This window comes from Callorhinus ursinus, unplaced genomic scaffold, assembly GCF_003265705.2.
Source record: "Callorhinus ursinus isolate GAN/ISIS: 27379988/994484 unplaced genomic scaffold, GSC_fseal_2.0 scaffold29, whole genome shotgun sequence".
NCBI lineage: Eukaryota > Metazoa > Chordata > Mammalia > Carnivora > Otariidae > Callorhinus > Callorhinus ursinus.
Genome location: NW_027397091.1, coordinates 19,266,372 through 19,286,151, shown reverse-complemented (window position 1 = coordinate 19,286,151; position 19,780 = coordinate 19,266,372). Strand labels below are relative to the sequence as shown.

The 19,780-nt window shown below is 40.6% G+C and overlaps 1 pseudogene; it reads right to left on the bottom strand.

Moving 5' to 3' along the window:
- Nucleotides 1-10,390: 10,390 nt before the first annotated feature.
- Nucleotides 10,391-10,534, bottom strand: LOC112828158 (U2 spliceosomal RNA; annotated as a pseudogene).
- Between the last annotated feature and the right edge of the window lie 9,246 nt (nucleotides 10,535-19,780).

The following is a 19,780-nucleotide window of genomic DNA, read 5'->3' as shown; positions in this document are numbered from 1 at the left end:
TATCTAATTTGCTGGCATAGAGTTGCTCATAATATGTTCTTATAATTGTTTGTATTTCTTTGGTGTTGGTTGTGATCTCTCCTCTTTCATTCATGATTTTGTTGATTTGGGTCACTTCTCTTTTTTTTTTTGATAAGTCTGGCCAGGGGTTTGTCAATCTTGTTAATTCTTTCAAAGAACCAGCTCCTAGTTTCGTGATCTGTTCTACTGTTCTTTTGGTTTCTCTTTCATTGATTTCTGCTCTGATCTTTATTTTTTCAATTCTCCTGCTGGGTTTAGGCTTTATTTGCTGTTCTTTCTCCAGCTCCTTTAGGTGTAGGGTTAGGTTGTGTATTTGAGCCCTTTCTTGTTTCTTGAGAAAGGTTTCTATTGCTACATACTTTCCTCTTAGGACTGCCTTTGCTGTATCCCAAAGATTCTGAGCAGTTGTGTTTTCATTTTCATTGGTTTCCATGAATTTTTTTAATTCTTCTTTAATTTCCTGGTTGACCCATTCATTCTTTAGTAGGATGCTCTTTAGCCTCCATGTATTTGAGTTCTTTCCGACTTTCCTCTTGTGATTGAGTTCTAGTTTCAAAGCATTGTGGTCTGAAAATATGCAGGGAATAATCCCAATCTTTTGGTATCGGTTGAGACCTGTTTTGTGACCTAGGATGTGATCAATTCTGGAGAATGTTCCATGGGCACTAGAGAAGAACGTGTATTCCGTTGCTTTGGGGTGGAATGTTCTGAATATCTCTGTGAAGGCCGTTTGGTCCAGTGTGTCATTTAAAGTCTTTATTTCCTTGTTGATCTTTTGCTTAGATGGATCTGTCCATTTTAGTCAGGGGGGTGTTAAAGTCCCCCACTATTATTGTATTGTTGTTAATGTGTTTCTTTGCTTTTGTTATTAATTGCCTTATAAAATTGGCTGCTCCCATGTTAGGGGCATAGATATTTACAATTGTTAGATCTTCTTGTTGGATAGACCCTTTAAGTGGGATATAGTGTCCTTCTTCATCTCTTATTACAGTGTTTGGTTTAAAATCTAATTTGTCTGATATAAGGTTTGCCACCCCAGCTTTCTTTTGGTGTCCATTAGCATGGTAAATTGTTTTCCACCCCCTCACTTTCAATCTGGGGGTGTTTTGGGTCTGAAATGAGTCTCTTGCAGACAACAGATTGATGGGTCTTGTTTTTTAATCCAATCTGATAGCCTGTGTCTTTTGATTGGGGCATTTAGCCCATTTACATTCAGGGCAACTATTGAAAGATCCGAATTTAGTGCCATTGTATTGCCTTTAAGGTGACTGTGACTGTATATTGTCTGTGTTCCTTTCTGAACTATGCTGCTTTTAGGCTCTCTTTTTGCTTAGAGGACCCCTTTCAATATTTCTTGTAGGGCTGGTTTTGTGTTTGCAAATTCCTTTAGTTTTTGTCTGCCCTGGAAGCTTTTTATCTCTCCTATTTTCAATGACAGCCTAGCTAGATATAGTATTCTTGGCTGCCTATTTTTCTCATTTAGTGCTCTGAAGATATCATGCCAGTCCTTTCTGGCCTGCCAGGTCTCTGTGGATAGGTCTGTTGCCAACCTAATGTTTCTACCATTGTAGGTTACATGTCTCTTCTCCCGAGCTGCTTTCAGGATTTTCTCTTTGTCTCTGAGACTTGTAAGTTTTACTATTAGATGTTGGGGTGTTGACCTATTTTTATTGATTTTGAGAGGGTTCTCTGTGCCTCCTGGATTTTGATGCCTGTTTCCTTCCTCACATTATGGAAGTTCTCTGCTATTATTTGCTCCAATATACCTTCTGCCCCTCTGTCTCTTTCTTCTTCTTCTGGGATCCCAGTTATTCTAATGTTGTTTTATCTTATCGTATCGCTTATCTCTCGAATTCTGCCCTCGTGATCCTGTAGTTGTTTATCTCTCTTTTTCTCAGCCTCTTTATTTTCCATCATTTGGTCTTCTATGTCGCTGAATCTCCCTTCTGCCTCATTTATCCTAGCAGTTAGTGTCCCCATTTTTAATTGCACCTCATTAATAGCGTTTTTGATTTCGACTTGGTTAGATTTTAGTTCTTTTATTTCTCCAGAAAGGGTTTCTCTAATAACTTCCACGCTTTTTTCAAGCCCAGCTAGTATCTTTAAAGTCATGATTCTGAACTCTAGGTCCAACATTGTACTAATGTCCGTATTGAGTAAGTCCGTGTTAGACGGTACTACCTGTTGTTCTTTTTGCTGAGGTGATTCTTTTCGTCTTGTCATTTTGTCCTTCCAGTTAGTGGTCGCTTCTCTGTTCAGAGAGTTGTTGCTACTCACTTCTTCGATCTCCTGTTGAGTTTGTAGGTGTTCAGAATGTTTTGATCCCTATTCAGCTGAATTCCTGAGACCAGACGAAATCCAGGTCTCCTACTCCTCCGCCATCTTGCTCCACCTCAGGTGAACCCTTTAACTAAAGGTGAACCATCAGAGAAATGTTCTCCTGCAGGAGGACAGACTGACACACTGTGGGAAGGCTAACATGGCAGAAAATGACAGGAGACCTCTAGGAGTTAAGCATGATCCCATCTGATATCTGTAAGAAAACAGCCACCTCAGTCCTACAAAGACAATGAATTGCATTCTGTCATTGACCAGCAAGCTTGGAAGAGGACCCCGAAAATGAGAGGAGATTATAGCCCTTGCTGACAGTTTGATTTCAGCATGGCAAGACCCCAACGAGAGGGCCCAGTAGACTTGTATCTGGACTCTCGGGCCCTGGAACCTGGGAGGCAATAAATGTGTATTGGTTTAAGTTGCTAAATTGATGACAGGTAGTTACATAGCAATAGAAAACTAATAATGACATCTAAACAAATATGTCAAATATTAACAACTAGAGAAGAATTTACAGAATTTCTCTGTACATTTTTATAACTTGTCTGTAAACCTGAAATTATTCCGAAATAAAACTTTACCCAAGACATAACCCATAGAAGGCTTACTATGCGCCTGGTACTATTTAAGATATTTTTAAAATATATCAATGCATTGAATCTCATTAAAGAAAACAAACAACCCCTTCCTCCTAGACTTAGGTATTATTAGGATTTTTGTTTTTTAGGTAAGGAATCTGAGGCTCAGAGTTCAGGTGACATGTCTGAGGTCACAGAGCTAGTAAAAGGCAGACCTGGACCACACATCTAGTTTCAGAGTTTATACTCCTAAGCCCTGTGCTGTAGCGACAGTGTCACTGAAGTAATAAAATACCAATTAAACAAGGTGAATGTGATTGAGCATAATCCTGCAATCCTTTGAAATCCATGGGGAATCATTTCTGCCTTACCTTCTGTTTTTATTTATCATACAAGTGTTTGTGGTCATGATATGAATAACACATCAGAAAGACTCACAACATTGGAATTTAACCGATAGTATATTTGGCTTGTCTTGATGATTTTAAATATTAGCAAATATATTCATACACTATAACTTGCCTTATCCCCAGATACTTAAACCTTCTTAAAATAAATACATCAAGCTTACAAAATGTAAGTAGATGAGAAATATGACTTGAAAAGAGACCAAATTGGGCCCAGGAATGAAGGAAGAACATAAAAATGAAAGCATGAAGTTAATACACTTCACAAAAGTCAGTCCAAAATATACTACCAACCCTCTAGCACGTCGATTTTGTACATTTCCCATATTTCAAGATTTGAAATAAGATGAAGTCACCCAAACTCCATTGTGAAATCCAGCCTCCTCAAAATCCATCTGACCTCAGAGAGGCAAACGGTGAGTAATTCAAAAGATTTTTGAATGAAAGTGTCAGTTTAAGATCCTCAGCATAAAACATACCTACAAAGCCTATTTGCAAAGTAAATTTACTCTGGATTCTTGATACCTATGAAAGTTTTTTCTATTGTATTTATTTAAAATTACAACAGTTTACATTAGAAACAAGCTCAAACAATTAAGGTAAAAGATAAATAACTGCATACAGTTTAATTTTACAAAATGCAAACATACATCTTTCATTGTTCCATTATCTGAGTATTAAGCGCCACATAATTGCACAAGGCATTTTCAAATGTCTTAAAGGCTCTAAAATTACAGAGTTGACTTTGGTGAAATAGTCTTTATTTTCCTCCATTATTATACAAATAATTGACCACAAAGATTAGATTTAAATCGGAATTGGATATGTCCCCTACCGAGTTCATTTCTCCTTTACATCTAAAGGTTGGTGGCTCATGATGGCTCATGAAACTTACTCAGGCCCTTGTGGGACACATGATAAGGGTCCAAGTGTCCATAATTTAAGATGTTTCAGCTGGGAGGGATCTTAGGGTCCCCTGGGACCATGGTGACATCACAGCAAATATTTATCTGAGACAATCCAGCTTCTAGCTAGCCCAGGGTAATTCTTTTATGTTTTTGTGTTTTTTTTGAGAATGTAGATTTTTTTAAATTTTATTATGTTATGTTAGTCACCATACAATACATCATTAGTTTTTGATGTGATGATCCACGATCCATTATTTTCGTATAACACCCAGTGCTCCATGCAGTATGTGCCCTCCTTAATACCCATCACTGGGCTAACCCATCCCCCTTCCCACCTCCCCTCTAAAACCCTGTTTGTTTCTCAGAGTCCATAGTCTCTCATGGTTCATCTCTCCCTCCAATCCCCCCCCATCATTTTTCCCTTCCTTCTCCCAATGTGCTCCATGCTATTCCTTATGTACCACAAATAAGTGAAACCATATGATAATTGACTTTCTCTGCTTGACTTATTTCACTTAGCATAATCTCCTCCAGTCCCACCCATGTTGATGTAAAAGTTGGGTATTCATCTTTTCTGATGGCTGAGTAATATCCCATTGTATATATGGACCACATCTTCTTTATCCATTCATCTGTTGAAGGGCATCTCATCTCTTTCCGCAGTTTGGCTATTGTGGACATTGCTGCTATGAACATTGGGGTGCATATGGCCCTTCTTTTCACTATATCTGTGTCTTTGGGGTAAATACCCAGGAGTGCAATTGCTGGGTCATAGGGTAGCTCTATTTTTAAATTTTTGAGGAACCTCCACATTGTTTTCCAAAGTGGCTATACCAACTTGCATTCCCACCAACAGTGTAAGAGGCTTCCCCTTTCTCCACAACCTCTCCAACATTTGCTGTTTCTTTCCCTGTCCATTTTTGCCATTCTAACTGGTGTAAGGTGATATCTCAATGTGGTTTTGATTTGAATTTCCCTGATTAGCCCAGGGTAATTCTAAGAGTGACTTTTCACTCTGAGAAATGTCTCAGCTTGAGGGTACCACAGATAAGGAATGAAGGCCTAGGGGTGGAGACTTTGACCCAGAGACTGGTTGTCTGCCCCTGGGAATTCTAAAACCCCACCCATTCCCTGCTGCCTCCAGAGGTGCTTCAGCCCTGTGCTGTGGGGGCAGAAGGTGAGGAAGAGAAGGGGAGACTCTTTTTCATCTTTGTCCTGGAATGAAAATTTATCCATCCCCCAAATTACTCACCAGACCTGAGAGGAGGACAGAGGAGAAAATTTTTACATTATTTCTTCTTAAATTCAAACACACCATGGGTTTTTGCTAATACATTGGACAATGAAAATGGGGAAAAAGGAAACAATTTGACTAAAATTCCCTCCCTTAGGAATAGTTAAGTCACAAGTTACAAGTCACAGAGGAGTTGCAGGAAGTGATTCTAATTCTTGGTGGTAGGAGAATATTTTCAAGGTATGTTCAACATTTAGAAACCTGATCTGGTGACTCACAATGAGTTCTGAAACACTATCCCCCCAGCTCAATTTTCTTTGTACCATAACTCTGAGATATTTACCTGTTATAATTACAGGGGACGAAGGAGAGAGGGAGCAGGGACCCAAGGAAGTACAGAGCTCCCTTGTTAATATGCTGAAGGTCAGAGGAGGAACTCAGGACCCTTCTTGGGCAATAAAAGGGCTCCTGGCACACCATAGTGAGTCCTGTGTAAAAGGAGAGGCCAGAAGCCTTCAGAATGAACAGCCCTGCTCCGCTCGTTAAACCTAATCTCAGCTGGGAGAAAAGTATCCGATTTCACCATTGTTCCTCCAGGACCTAGCACCATGCCAGGCATGCTATGGGCACTCAGTACCTTTTGATTGAATGAGTTAATAAGGCTGGATTTTCATAATTTGCTACTGTTGTTCTTGGGTTTGTTCTAGTCCAAGTGAAACTATAGACCAAAAGCTTTGAGGTGTTTTGAAATGATTCTTTTCCTCTTCCAAATATGTATGAATGTCTAACTTCTCTGCCAGATGCTAGGGATACAGGAAAGGGTGGCTACTCTTGAGGCTCCCAGAGTCATGGAAATAACCAAATACTGAGAGCAGCATGATAGACCTGACCAGGTTTGTGAGACAGACTTGGATTGAAATCCCAGCTTCTGGGATTGCACTTGAGTTGAAATGTTAAGTTTTGTGACCGTGGGCAAGTTACTAATTATTATTGATGAGATCTCCTCAGCAGGGCTGATGATACTGTTAAATCATCGGTTGTTTGAGGATTAGGTGAGTTATTAATGTAAGGTACCTGGAGGCCTGCCTGGCACATGGCAATCCTTTAGTGAATGGTGACTACTGTCTTACAACAGCTGTGCAAGTTCAGACAGGTGAAACTGGCTGAGTCTGCTCATGTAGCTCAAAAATGGGTATAGTAATATAATGATTCATAATGGTTTTTACATTGCAAGTGTTTTTTTATTGTTCACATGAGCTTATGAGTTATAGGTCCCCGTCCTGGTCCCCATTTCAAAGACGAAGCTGGACCATCCACTCAGGTAGTCAGAATCCATGGCTGGCAATGGGGCAGAAGCCCTGAGTGTGGATACAGAGCTCCTGGGCGTTAGTAGTGGACAGTTGGTCCTGGCACCTGGCCAAAGCCGCTTGGATCCCTTTTAGTAGCACTAGAACATCCTTGAAAGTAGAGAGACATGGCCCTTTCACCTACTGGGACAAAAAACTTCTGAAGTGTCATTTGCAATCTGGGGTCCCAGGGGGATCAAGCTGATGTTGGGGTTTCACCTGAGGGCACACCTGAGCTTGGCTCCCTTCCCTTCCGGGCCTGCTCTCCACCCCTTTTCCAGTTCTCGTGGGAGCACGTCCTTTGTAAGCTATTTCCACAAGGACCCCAGGCTTAGGATCTGCTGTTCAGAGAGCCTGGATCAAGGCTGCTCCTGGCTGGTACTGCTTATATAATAGATCCCAACCCAGTTCACGGTGCTTGGTTGTTCATTAGTAATTTCAAGATGTCAGAAGCCTTTCCTGAGAAGTGGGGTTAACTGGAAAGGCCAGGGACCTCAAGACCAGCACTCTTGTAGTTCTCTTCCCAAAGCCACAAGTACTTGCCATCTGCTAACCCAAATACCCTGAAGTACTTCGAGTGCCTTATTTGCTCCTTGGAACCACAGCCCTGCTCAGAGCCTGTCCCAGAAGATGAATACACACTGAATGAATGCACAAATGTTACAAGTGCCTCACTGATACTAGCTCAAATAAACATGAGAGTGGGCATTATGGTCCCCACTTTGTGGATGAAGAATAGAAGAGACTGAGTTACTTGCCCAGGGTCACACAGCCAGCTGGGATCAGAGCTGGGATGTAAGGTCGGCCTGTTCAGAAACATATTACTTTAAAAATAAATAAATAAATAAATAAATAAATAAATAAATAAATAAATAAATAAAAAAGAAACATATTACTTTAGCCTCAGTTGTGTTCTTCCCATGAGTTCCTTGACCTGGGAACCGTTAAACATACAGATTCCTGAGCCTCATTCCCGATGCACTCATCTGATCTCCAACAAGGGAGTCTGGAAATGCCAAGAGATTTTTCTGCCCACCAACATTGAAGAATCAGGGGTGGAGAAATTAGGGAATGTAAGGTGACATCCTAACTGCTGCTTTGTTGAAATAGAACCCTGTGAATTTTCATTATGAAATGCACGCATCCTATTGACTCTATGGCCGAGACTGATGCTTGGTGTTGTCCCAGTGTTAATCATTTGAAATGGGATGTGTGCATGCTGACATGTAGTTGGATTTGGGGTAGGGGTGGGAACCACCCACTTCAGAAGGAAGTTACAGCAGGTCACTGCCACACAATGATCTCCCATGTCTTTTGTCATGGCTTTCCACAGAGACCCTGTTACCTAGTACTAGCAGAGCCACCTTAGCATAAACTAAATTCAGGCCTTGGGACTTGTCAGCTCTGAAATGACTCTCCATGTCCACTGACTTAATATAGTCTCAGACATGCCCATAGGCATCTCCATCCCCTCCTGCTCACCAGACTTTCTAACCAGCCTGATGTCAGTGTTTTGCAAGAGGGTGGCAGACAGATGGCCTTTAGAGACTCTGAAGCTGGGGTCATCTTTAGTGCTTTTGCTAATTACTCCTTTTTGTCCATTAAGTGTCGTTCTTCAGTGTATGATTTAGCCCTTCTTACTTTTCTTTTGTCCTTTGATAAATTACTGACTTCTGTATGTAGACAATTATTCACAATGGATAAGGCTGCTCACTGATTCACAGCCATGTGGCAAGAAATAGTCTACTATTGACTCCCCAGGAGATCATCCAAAAAACCTGTCGACCCAGAAAAGTTCAGTTCACTCAACTGTGTCAGTCAAGAACATGGCCTTGGGAGACTTGGCCATGTCTCAGAATGATGAAGTCACGGGAGAACATCTGTAGGGTCTTAGAGTTTGGGCAGTTTATGACATAACAGCTTTGAATTGGCGCGCACAGCAAGGCGAGGGTCCTGAAGTGAATCTTGAGCAAGTGTTAGTCTTAATTAATAAACTATTTAGTTGGTTGAGGGTCTTATCTTCTAGGAATAGAAAATGCAACAGAGGCATGGGGAAAGTGCACCAGGCTCAGTATTATTTAACAGATGTCTGGAAATCAATCCTTCTTGGTTTCAGTTCTCAGGAAGAATAAATGATATGCACTGGGATAAAAACATAGAATTGACCTCTGAAACAACTTTCAGGAACCACAAACTTTAAATTCTGATGCACCCACCTTCACAGAACCTCAAGTTCCTATTAATGTAAACTTTCCCACAACATGGTGTGGGAGCTGTAGAATGTACCCCATAAGCCCACAACCTGCACAGACATGGTACACTGAGCCAGTGAACACAAGGACCAGAAGAGGATGCCCAAGGATGAACCCCCAGAAATCCAATGGTGGAAGGAAGCTTCAGCAAGTGGCATTAATGGTAGCATTGACCAGCATCCCCCAGACACTTCTGCTGACACAGGGCTAGATGCTCCCAAACTACACACATTTCCAGGGAGCACAAGTGGTGATGCTGAATTAACCCCCGTTTCCTTGAGACACCAAATGGAATGGGGGCTGAAAATAATAGTTAAGTTGTCAATAAAAATAAAGAAAATTGTATTTTTCACATAGCTGCTCTTATGCCCTGAGTTTGTTCAAAATGTACGAGAGAGAGAGAGAGAGATCTTAGTTAGGGCTGCCCCAGAAGTGGACCTGTGATGAGGATTTTGAGAGCAGGTCATTGATCTTGAAGATGATCCCAGGAAGCACCCGTAGGGGGTGGGATGGAGGAGGGAGAGAGTACAAGCTGGGGCATCAAGATCAAACCTCTGGGAGAGGAATGCACCAAGAGCGAATCAAATGGGAGTCCTTGTTCTCAGGAGGTTTGCACTCACACGCAAATTAAAACAACAGGAAAAGTGCACTTCAAATAGAGTAACTTGAAACAAGTAGGATCTTTTGTGGCAAAGAGAAATGCAATCAAATAGCACACCTGCACTTTTTCTCAGCTGGGCTTTGGAAACTGTTTGTAAAGGTTCAGGTTTGGGTCACATTATTGACTTTTGGTTTTTTTTGTTTTGTTTTGTTTTGTTTTTTACATTATTGACTTTTGAAGTCTCTACTCACATGCCAGATTCTGGGTAAGACTTTTTAACTTCTTACATATTTAGCACAAATGGAAGGGGGGGGGAAGAAAACCAACTATTTCTCTTTTTCTCATTCAACAAAAATTGTGCTCCACCAGATGGACAGGGATACTTACTCCTGCATCACCAGTGGGTCATCGACTCCAAGAATGAGAAAACAACAGGAGCTTCTGGTCTCATGGTGTCCCTGGTGAAGGAAACACCAGTCATTAGGAGAAGCAATGTGATCATTTTATATTCATTTCCCATTGTTTCTCTCCCAGCTAGGCTTAAAAAAAAAATGTGGGCAATTCTTTGTTGTCCAAAAAGCGGGTGTTAGAAAACATGACAAATGTATGCAGATTGTTGCCTTGTTGACATGATATTGATAATGGCAAAAGGAAAAGTTTTTACATTTAGATAAAGGTCCCATTTCCTTCCTCCTGTTTGGTGAAAGGCAAGTGTTCACCCCGGTCTGGGTATTCTGTGCTTCCTCCCCTTAGAAAAAGGAATATTAGGCAAACTGATGTGGGATATAAGTGGATCTTTTACTGATAAGAACAGATACTACACTTGATCTTAGCCAAAAGGCCGAGAAGCGATAAATAAGTGGATCTTTTAAAAAAAATATTTTTTTCCATGAGTGATGGACTCAGTCCTATCTCCATCTTCCAATGTCCATCAGAGTGATGACTTTGAGACACTGACATTCTCCAATATCAAAGAAAGTTACAATGAGGGTTGGTAAACAAAATTACCAGGGTGGGAATAAAAACAGTCAAATTACAAAGGTTTGTGTTTAAAAAGTAACTTCTGGTTAGATGCCATTTAATCAGAAAAATAAATTATCTGCAAAATCTTGTGCAAGCACAAACTTACAGGTACTCAGAGTATCTGGCTCCCTGCTTCTTTGTCCAGTGACAGCTGTGGTTTTCCTTCAAACTCCTGGACCACACGCAGGTCAAAGGCAGGAATGGAGTTGACATTTTCCTCTTTTCCTGAATTATTACATGCTACACTCACTTATTTTTAGCTTCCAAAGCAGCAACCCTGGATATTTTCATAAGAAATGACTGTGTTTTATTTTCTCCAGCCTTGAGTTCCTGGAAGGCTGTCTAGAACAGAGCACAGGACTCAGGGAAAGTAGGGAAGGGGAGTGCTCTCCGGTTGGCCATATGCATTAGTAGAGGTGCAGGCTAAGGCACTGTAACAAATAGACTGCAAATACAGTGGCCGGTATGCAGTGGAAGCTTATTACTGTTTAACTTAATGATCCAGGATAAGACATACTGTCCAGGTAGGCAGTTTTCCATTGTCAATCCTGGCTACTGTCTCTGGGAGCATAGGGGCTGCTTTACTCTATAGCTCTTGTCCAGTGAGAAGGAGGAAAAAGCTCCCTCCTGCCCCTCCAGGAGAACGATCACATCCTTTCTGCTTGCATCCCGTTGGACAGATTTTAGTCACAAGGCCACCAGACTTGCAGGGGAGTTGGAGCCATGTTTGTACCTCTGACTAAGGAAGGACTGAGATTCACAAACAACTAGCAGCTTCTGCCACTTGGAGCCTCCCCTTTGCTGATAATTTTAACAAACCATGGAGAAGGCAGGTCTATCAAAGAGGTTTCACTTCTTGGGTAGTAACAACCTAGAACCTTTTCATTATGAAGCCAGTTCTGGATGAGGAGCAAAGAGAGTTGTAATGTATCACAGTGCCTGCCATGAGCCTGGGATTGGAGTGAGATACACACAGTGCATGCTAGATATCCCCTGCATGGGGCTTAGCGGATGATTTAAAGCATCTTGCTTCACAGGGAATAGGAGAAATGTGGTCACTTTATATATACTAACATTCTCCTACTTTTATATTCCTAGGTTGCTTTCCTTGGTATAATCCATCAATTTCCAAAGAGTACAAAATCCTTGAAGAAAGAAGTCTATAGCTATTGAAAAGATGCAGTATTAATCTCAGGTGAAATACTCATTTGCAAATCAGTAGAAATTCAAAGCACTCTCAGAAAATAGAATTCATGAGTGACGTGGGAAAAAAATGAAAGCTAAGTGGCCAAACTTTTATCCACAACCACAGAATGTGGTATAATCTCAAAAATCTGCAGGTGTTTGGCTGTTATCCTAAATGGCCCTGCCTTCTTTTCTATAGCAGCTCTTACAGATTTTTTTGCAAGTGATAAGGAGCAAGGGAAGGTTGTCTCAGTTCAGCTTTCCAGCAGCTGTTTCATAATAGCTCTCTCTGCCAACACATACATTGTTCCCTCGTATTCTTTCTAGTCAAAGAGAGACCACAGTAACTTCAGAAGCCTTTGTGTCTCTCCATTTTTAAATTTAGGAACATCTGTATTCCTCACAGGCTATTACGAAGATGCTACAAGCTGCTACTGAGGCACATAAATAAAGTATTGTATAGAGAGGGCTGAAGATATCCAGGTGGTATCTTTTTATACAGTTGAGTTTCTTAACCTATCCTAGTTCTAGCAGAGATTAACCAAAGCTTTGCACCAAGTGGAAGAGATGGTCTTAAGCAGACTTGGACCATTCATCTCTCTGAGAGAAATGGCAGACATGTAAATTATCAGAAAGTGAACTGCACAAAACATTCTGTTGATAAATGTGTCGCATCCCTGGATTTCTGTTGTTTACTCTTGAGCGAGTTTAATTTTCAAAGATTTTATCTCCTTTGTAAGAGTGACTCACGCCCATTGTAGAATAAGATACCACATAAAAGTAGAACAAAGAAAAAGACAGCCACTCATATTTTTATCCAAGTCATTCCAAACTCTCGCATACATATTTTTTTTCAGTCTATTAGAATAAAACTTGTCAGAGTAAATGTCTTTGTTTCTCTTTCATTTAACATTCTAGCATAATTATTGTCCATGTTACTCTAATTTCTTTGTAAGCATCAGTCCAAATTTTTCCCGAATTTCTCTGGCCCATGTCATTTATCATCCTGCACTGACTGATCTCCTTTTCCTGTTCTGGTTAGCATGGGCACCACTCTGTCTAGAATCATCCTGCACCATTCCGGAATGCCCCCCTTCCACACCACCTCCTTGATTCTGGGTGCAGGCTCAGGCCCACTGATAGTGTTGGGGAAGGAGCTCTGGCACAGTGAGGGGGGACGGCTCTCACACAAAGGGTGTGGTTTTGCCACCAAGTGACCTGGGACAAGCCAGTCAACACCTTCACTCATATATTGGTTTGCTGTGGTAATTTTTTTTTTTTTAATTTTCAATTCCAAACCCTATAAAGGAATTTTGGTTTCCCATGATCTCTGTGGCCCCATATCAATCAGAACCTTTTGGTCACATGCTGCAGAAACCATTCTGGTTAACTTCAATGTAAAGAGGATCCTCCCAAACTTTATGGGAAGAGTGGGGGCTAGGACAGGAAAAAGGACAGGAATGGAGGGCAGGAGCTTTCTGGGTATGACAGCGTGGCCTCAGTGCAGGGAGTAAGCTTCAGCTATTCTGCCTTGTCATGTCCTAGAAGCAATCTACTCATCATTTAAAGCCCTAAGAAAGAGTCTAATGGGTGAGGAGTAGGTGATCAGCTGATTTTTCAACTGTAAAAGGAAATGGGTGAGTGCAGAAGACTCAAGAGGCTCCCACCATTCTTTCTTATGGTCCCACAAATAAAAAAGAGGTATTTTCCAAATGCAATATCAAGTGATATTAGGAAAGGGGAATAGATGCTAGGTAGCAAAAAAATGATATGTCCACATGAGCTTCTTCCTCATCCCTCCATTCATGACACTACACTTAACAGAAGAAAATCCAAGTTTCATTGCCCTCTTTCTCTGTTTTCTCTGTCTTCTAGTTTCTCCTGCCATTCTAGTTTCTCCTTGCTCTCACCTGCCATTATGAGTCTCTACCTGTAGAATGTTTGTCGTCAATGCCATCTGTTGCAGTTCACATACATTATGAGAATTTTCTGGTTGCATTAGATTATATCACTCACACTTTTTTACTGCCTCCTTTCCCACATGGCACTATTCCTTGTGATGTGCAGGCCCCCATCAGTAGTGAGCACGTCAGTCCCCCATAACTTTGAGCTCAGCATGTGACATGCTTGACCAATGGGATATGAAGCAATGACATAGTGCATTCTGTGTTCAAGCAGAGGTTTTGAGAAGAATATGGAGCTTCCTCCAGCTGTCTTGCACTTTGTCAAGAGAATGGCATGTCCTGAATGGGAGGTGCTCCTTCAGCCTGGGTTTGAAATGAGAGGGCACCTGGAGCAGAACCACAGCCCACTGCAAGCAGTGCTGTAAACCATTGAGATTTAGGGGTGTTTTGTTACCACAGCAAAGCTGGAGTGGACAAAGCAAGAATCTGTGTGTGAGCAAGGCTTTTCTCTGTCAGAAGCAAAATCCTCATAGGCCAACTGCCAGGCCACACATTCTTTCCACCTGCCTCCAGTGCCTATGACAGCAGTGAGCACGTGGTTAGTACCTCATAAATACTGACTGTCCCAGCAATTACGTATTGATCTCCCTCATCCCACCTCCAGCCCATATCTAGGTTCTAAGGAACTAAACAAAATGTAAAGTTAAAACCCAGCTCAGTAAAGACACAGGAGGTCAGCTGAGAAGGCGATGTTACAGACTTCATAAGAGTAAATAACAATATATATTATTTTAAATCTGCATCTACTCAGTATGTTCATTGTGTGGAGAAAAATAACAGGTCACAGAAGAAGGTCACAATCATCATAATAACTCAAAACAGTCTCTCCGCCTTAAAAAGATGTGTCATGGCAGAAGATGAATGCCTCACCCACAATGGCAAGACACAAGTGAGGAGGGCAGAGGTCGAAAGTTATTTGTGTTAGTCAGTATGCTTTTGGGAGTCATACACACTGGCCTGAAACAAAACTTTAAAGGTCAGTTTTGTCTGCTCTTTGACTCCCTGCTTGCACCTGCCTTTATGACCCTCTGTAGACAAAAGAAGGGCCAGAGCTTCGGAAAAACCAATACCAAACAGGCTGTTTCCTGCTGTAAAATGAAGTCAAGGGCTGATTTTTGTTGAATTCATTCCAAAAAGTAGGCATACTTTACATAGCTCTGTTTCCAAAATATGATCTCTTTTTTTTTTTTTTTTTTCTGGAAAGTTCCCTGCAGGTGAATTTTCAGGAAGCTTGAATCCTAGAGAGCACATTATTTGTAATGACACTTTGAATGGAGGAGGGAGTCCAAGGTTGTTTTTCTCCCCAGGCAGGAAGTCTGAACAACTCCACCAGGAGATCCTGAAAGGAAAAACAAATCAATACAGAGCCTAGAAAAGTAAAACTAGCATGGAAACCTGTACACTTCAGCTCAGGATTTTATTATTTTGGGTTTACCATGGTTTACTCCATGGTAATCGTGTCTGGGACCAAAGGGCCAGGATCATGTCCAGTGGAAGAAGCAGGTGTGACCATTGCTTCACCTCTCTGAGCTCCTCATCTGCAAACTGAGGATGACAATCAGGATCACATGGTGTTATTAGGAGGACTCAATGAGACAACTCAGGGAATTACATATTAATGTGCCTTGCACATACTATCCTCAAGGAAATATAACTTTCTTCTCTCTGTAGATCACATGTGTATGTGAGAGGATGGGTATAAAAATGTAATTGCAAGGAATTATGGTTATGCTGTATATTATGAAGTCATTATGTGGATTTCATGAATGGCTTGAGGAATTAGTTTTATTACTTTACAGTAGCACACTTAGATGTCTAGTGCCATCTATTTTTATATTACTGGGGTTCACGTACATGAAATCACTTGATCCTAATCACAGGTGCTGAGATCGTAGAGGAAGGAACCCTCAACAAGAACACAGAGGGGAGGCAAGAGGCAAAGGGAAGAAGAGGAGCAACTTGATAAAAGTAAACAGCACATACTATTTTAACATTTACTCCATATGTTTATCTCGTGGAAAAAATAATAGAAAGTTGATACATTCAGAACTTTCCAGAACTTTCAGACTTTCTAGCTAAGTGTGATTTGCCTGATCCTTTCATCTCAAATTTATTCTCGAAAAGTTAGAAATTACAGGAGCCTGGAAAATGATTTAAAATTTGCAACAGGGGGAGGGGCACCTGGGTGGCTTAGTCAGTTGAGAGACCTACTCTTGATTTTGGCTCAGGCCATGATCTCAGGGTCATGAGATAGAGCCCTGCATAGGTCTCCGCACTCAGCGGAGAGTCTGCTTGAGAGTCTCTCTCTCTCTCCCTTTGCCCCTCCCACTACTCTTGCACTCTTTCTCTCTCTAAAACAAACAAATAAATCTTTTCTAAAAAATTTGCAACAGGGGAAAATCTTTTCACTTAGCAGAGTGTTTTCAAGATTCATCCATGTTATAACATGTGCCAGAATTTCCTTCCTTTCAAGACTGAAGTATATTACACAGTACCCAAGAATATTCCATTCACCCATTGATGGACATTTGGGTTGTTTCCACCTATTAGCTATTTTTAATAAGGCTGCTATGAATGTGGGTGCACAAATATCTGTTGGAGTCCCTGCTTTCAATTAATTTGGACACATACCCAGAAGTGGAATTTCTAAATCACAGTACTACTACGTTTAATTTTTTGAGGAACCGCTAATACTGTTTTTCCCTGGTGCTGGTACCATTTTACATTCTTACCAGCAGTGCACAAGGGGTCCAGTTTCTCCACATCTTTGTAGACACTTCTTATTTTCTGCTTTGTTTTTTCTTATTATTTTTTTCTACTAACTTTTAAAATTTTTTACTTCCCTTAGTTGTAAAGTTATGTTGCTTATTTGAGATCTTTATTCCTTTTTGTTTGTTTTGTTTTGCATTGTTTTTTGGTAATGGCAATCATGATGGGTGTGAAGTGGTACCTCATTGTGGTTTTGATTTGCATGTCCCCAGTGATTAGTGAAAATTGAACATCTTTTCACGTACTTGTTGGTCATCTATAAACCTGCTTTGGAGAAACGTCTATTCAAGTCCTTTGCCCATATTTATTTTTTATTTTTATTTATTTATTTTTTTAATTAAAAAAATTTAAGAAGCTCTGCACACAACATGGGGCTTGAACTCATGACCCTGAGATCAAGAGTTGCATGCTCTATGGATTGAGCTAGCCAGGCCCCCCTTTTGCCCATTTTTAAATTGAGTTCTTTGCCTGTTTTGTTCTTGTTGAGTTATAGGAGTTCGTTATGTATTCTGAAAACTAATCCCTTATCAGACATATGATTTGCAAATATTTTATCCCATTCTATGGCTGCCGTTTTGCTCTGTTGATAGTGTCCTTTAAGGTATGACATTTTTAAAAATTTTATCCTGATGAGGTCCAATCTATCTACTTTTCTTTTTGTTGCCAGGGCTTTTGGTTTCATATCCAAGAAATCATTGCCAAATCCAACGTCATGAAGCTCATTTCCTATGTTTTTTTCTAAGAATTTAGGAGTCTCAGGTATTGCACTTAGGTCTTTGATCCATTTTGAGCTAATTTTTGTATATGGTTTAAAGTAAGGGTCCAATTTCATTCTTAATGTAGATATCCAATTTTCCACCATTTGCTGAAAAAGCTGTCCTTTCTCCCATTGAATAGTCTTGGAAACTTAGTCAAAAATGATTTGACTGTGTATGCAAGGGTTTACCTCTAGGGTCTCTATTCTATTCATTTGTTCTTTATGGCTGCATTTTTACCAGTTCCACACTGTTTTGACTACTTTAGCTTTGTAGTAAGTTTGAAATCAGGAAGGGTGAATCCTCCAATTTTGTTCTCTTTAAAGCTTGTTTAGGATATTCAGGATCCCTTGAGATTTCATATAAATTTTAGAATGGTTTTTCTATTTCTGAAAAGAAAAAAAAAAACAATGGGATTTTGATAGGGATGGGATTGAATCTGTAGATCCCTTTGGGCAGTGTTGATATCTTCAGAATATTAAGTCTTCCAATCCATTAACATGCATATCTTTCCATTTATTCTTGTCTTTTAAAATTTCTTTTAACAATTGAAAACATTGTAGTTTTCAGTGTACTAGTCTTTCACCTTCTTGGTTAAGTTTATACCTAAGTACTTTACTCTTTTTGATACTGTTCTAAGTGGTATTGTTTTCTTAATTTCTCTTTCATATTGTTCATTGTTAGTATATAGAACTGTGATTGATTTTTATATGTTGGGTTTTTTTTAAATTTTTTTATTGTTATGTTAATCACCATATATTACATCATAAGTTTTTGGTGCAGTGTTCCATGATTCATTATTTGTTCATAACACCCAGTGCTCCATGCAGAATGTGCCCTCGTCAAAACCCATCACCAAGCTAAGCCAACCCCCTACCCCCTCCCCTCTAGAACACTCAGTTTGTTTTTCAGAGTCCATCATCTCTCATGGTTCGTCTCCCCCTCTGACATACTCCCCTTTTCTTCCTCTCCTGTTATCTTCTTCTTTATCTTTTTTCTTAAAATATGTTGCGTTATTTGTTTCAGAAGTACAGATCTGTGATTCAACAGTCTTGCACAATTCACAGTGCTCACCGTAGCACATACCCTCCCCAATGTCTATCACCCAGCCACCCCCAACCACTCCAGTAACACTCAGTTTGTTTCCTGAGATTAAGAATTCCTCATATCAGGGAGGTCATGTGATACATGTCTTTCTCTGATTGACTTATTTCACTCAGCATAACACCCTCCAGTTCCATCCACGTCGTTGCAAATGGCAAGATCTCATTCCTTTTGATGACTGCATAATATTCCATTGTGTATATATACCACTTCTTCTTTATCCATTCATCTGTCGATGGGCATCTTGGCTCTTTCCACAGTTTGGCTATTGTGGACATTGCTGGTATAAACATTGGGGTACACGTACCCCTTCGGGTCCCTACATTTGTATCTTTGTGGTAAATACCCAGTAGTGCAATTGCTGGATCGAACGGTAGCTCTAATTTCAACTGTTTGAGGAACCTCCATACTGTTTTCCAGAGTGGTTGCACCAGCTTGCATTCCCACCAACAGTGTAGGAGGGTTCCCCTTTCTCCACATCCCTGCCAACATCTGTCGTTCCCTGACTTGTTAATTTTAGCCATTCTGATGGGTGTGAGGTGGTATCTCATTGAGGTTTTGATTTGGATTTCCCTGATGCCGAGCGATGTTGAGCAATTTTTCATGTGCCTGTTGGCCATTTGGATGTCTTCTTTGGAGAAATGTCTGTTCATGTCTTCTGCCCATTTCTTGATTGGATTATTTGATCTTTGGGTGTTGAGTTTGATAAGTTCTTTATAGATTTTGGATACTAGCCCTTTATCTGATATGTCATTTGCAAATATTTTCTCCCATTCTGTCGGTTGTCTTTTGGTTTTGTGGACTGTTTCTTTTGCTGGGCAAAAGCTTTTTATCTTGATGAAATCCCAATAGTTCATTTTTGCCCTTGCTTCCCGTGCCTTTGGCAATGTTTCTAGGAAGAAGTTGCTGCGGCTAAGGTCGAAAAGGTTGCTACCTGTGTTCTCCTTTAGGATTTTGATGGACTCCTGTCTCACGTTTAGGTCTTTCAGCCATTTGGAGTCTATTTTTGTGTGTGGTGTAAGGAAAGGGTCCAGTTTCATTCTTCTGCATGTGGCTGTCCAATGTGCCCAACACCATTTGTTGAAGAGACTGTCTTTTTGCCATTGGACCTTCTTTCCTGCTTTGTCAAAAATAAGTTGACCATAGAGTTGAGGGTCCATTTCTGGGCTCTCGATTCTGTTCCATTGATCTATGTGTCTGTTTTTTGTGCGAGTACCATACTGTCTTGATGATGACAGCTTTGTAAGAGAGCTGGAAGTCTGGAATTGTGATGCCGCCAGCTTTGCTTTTCTTTTTCAA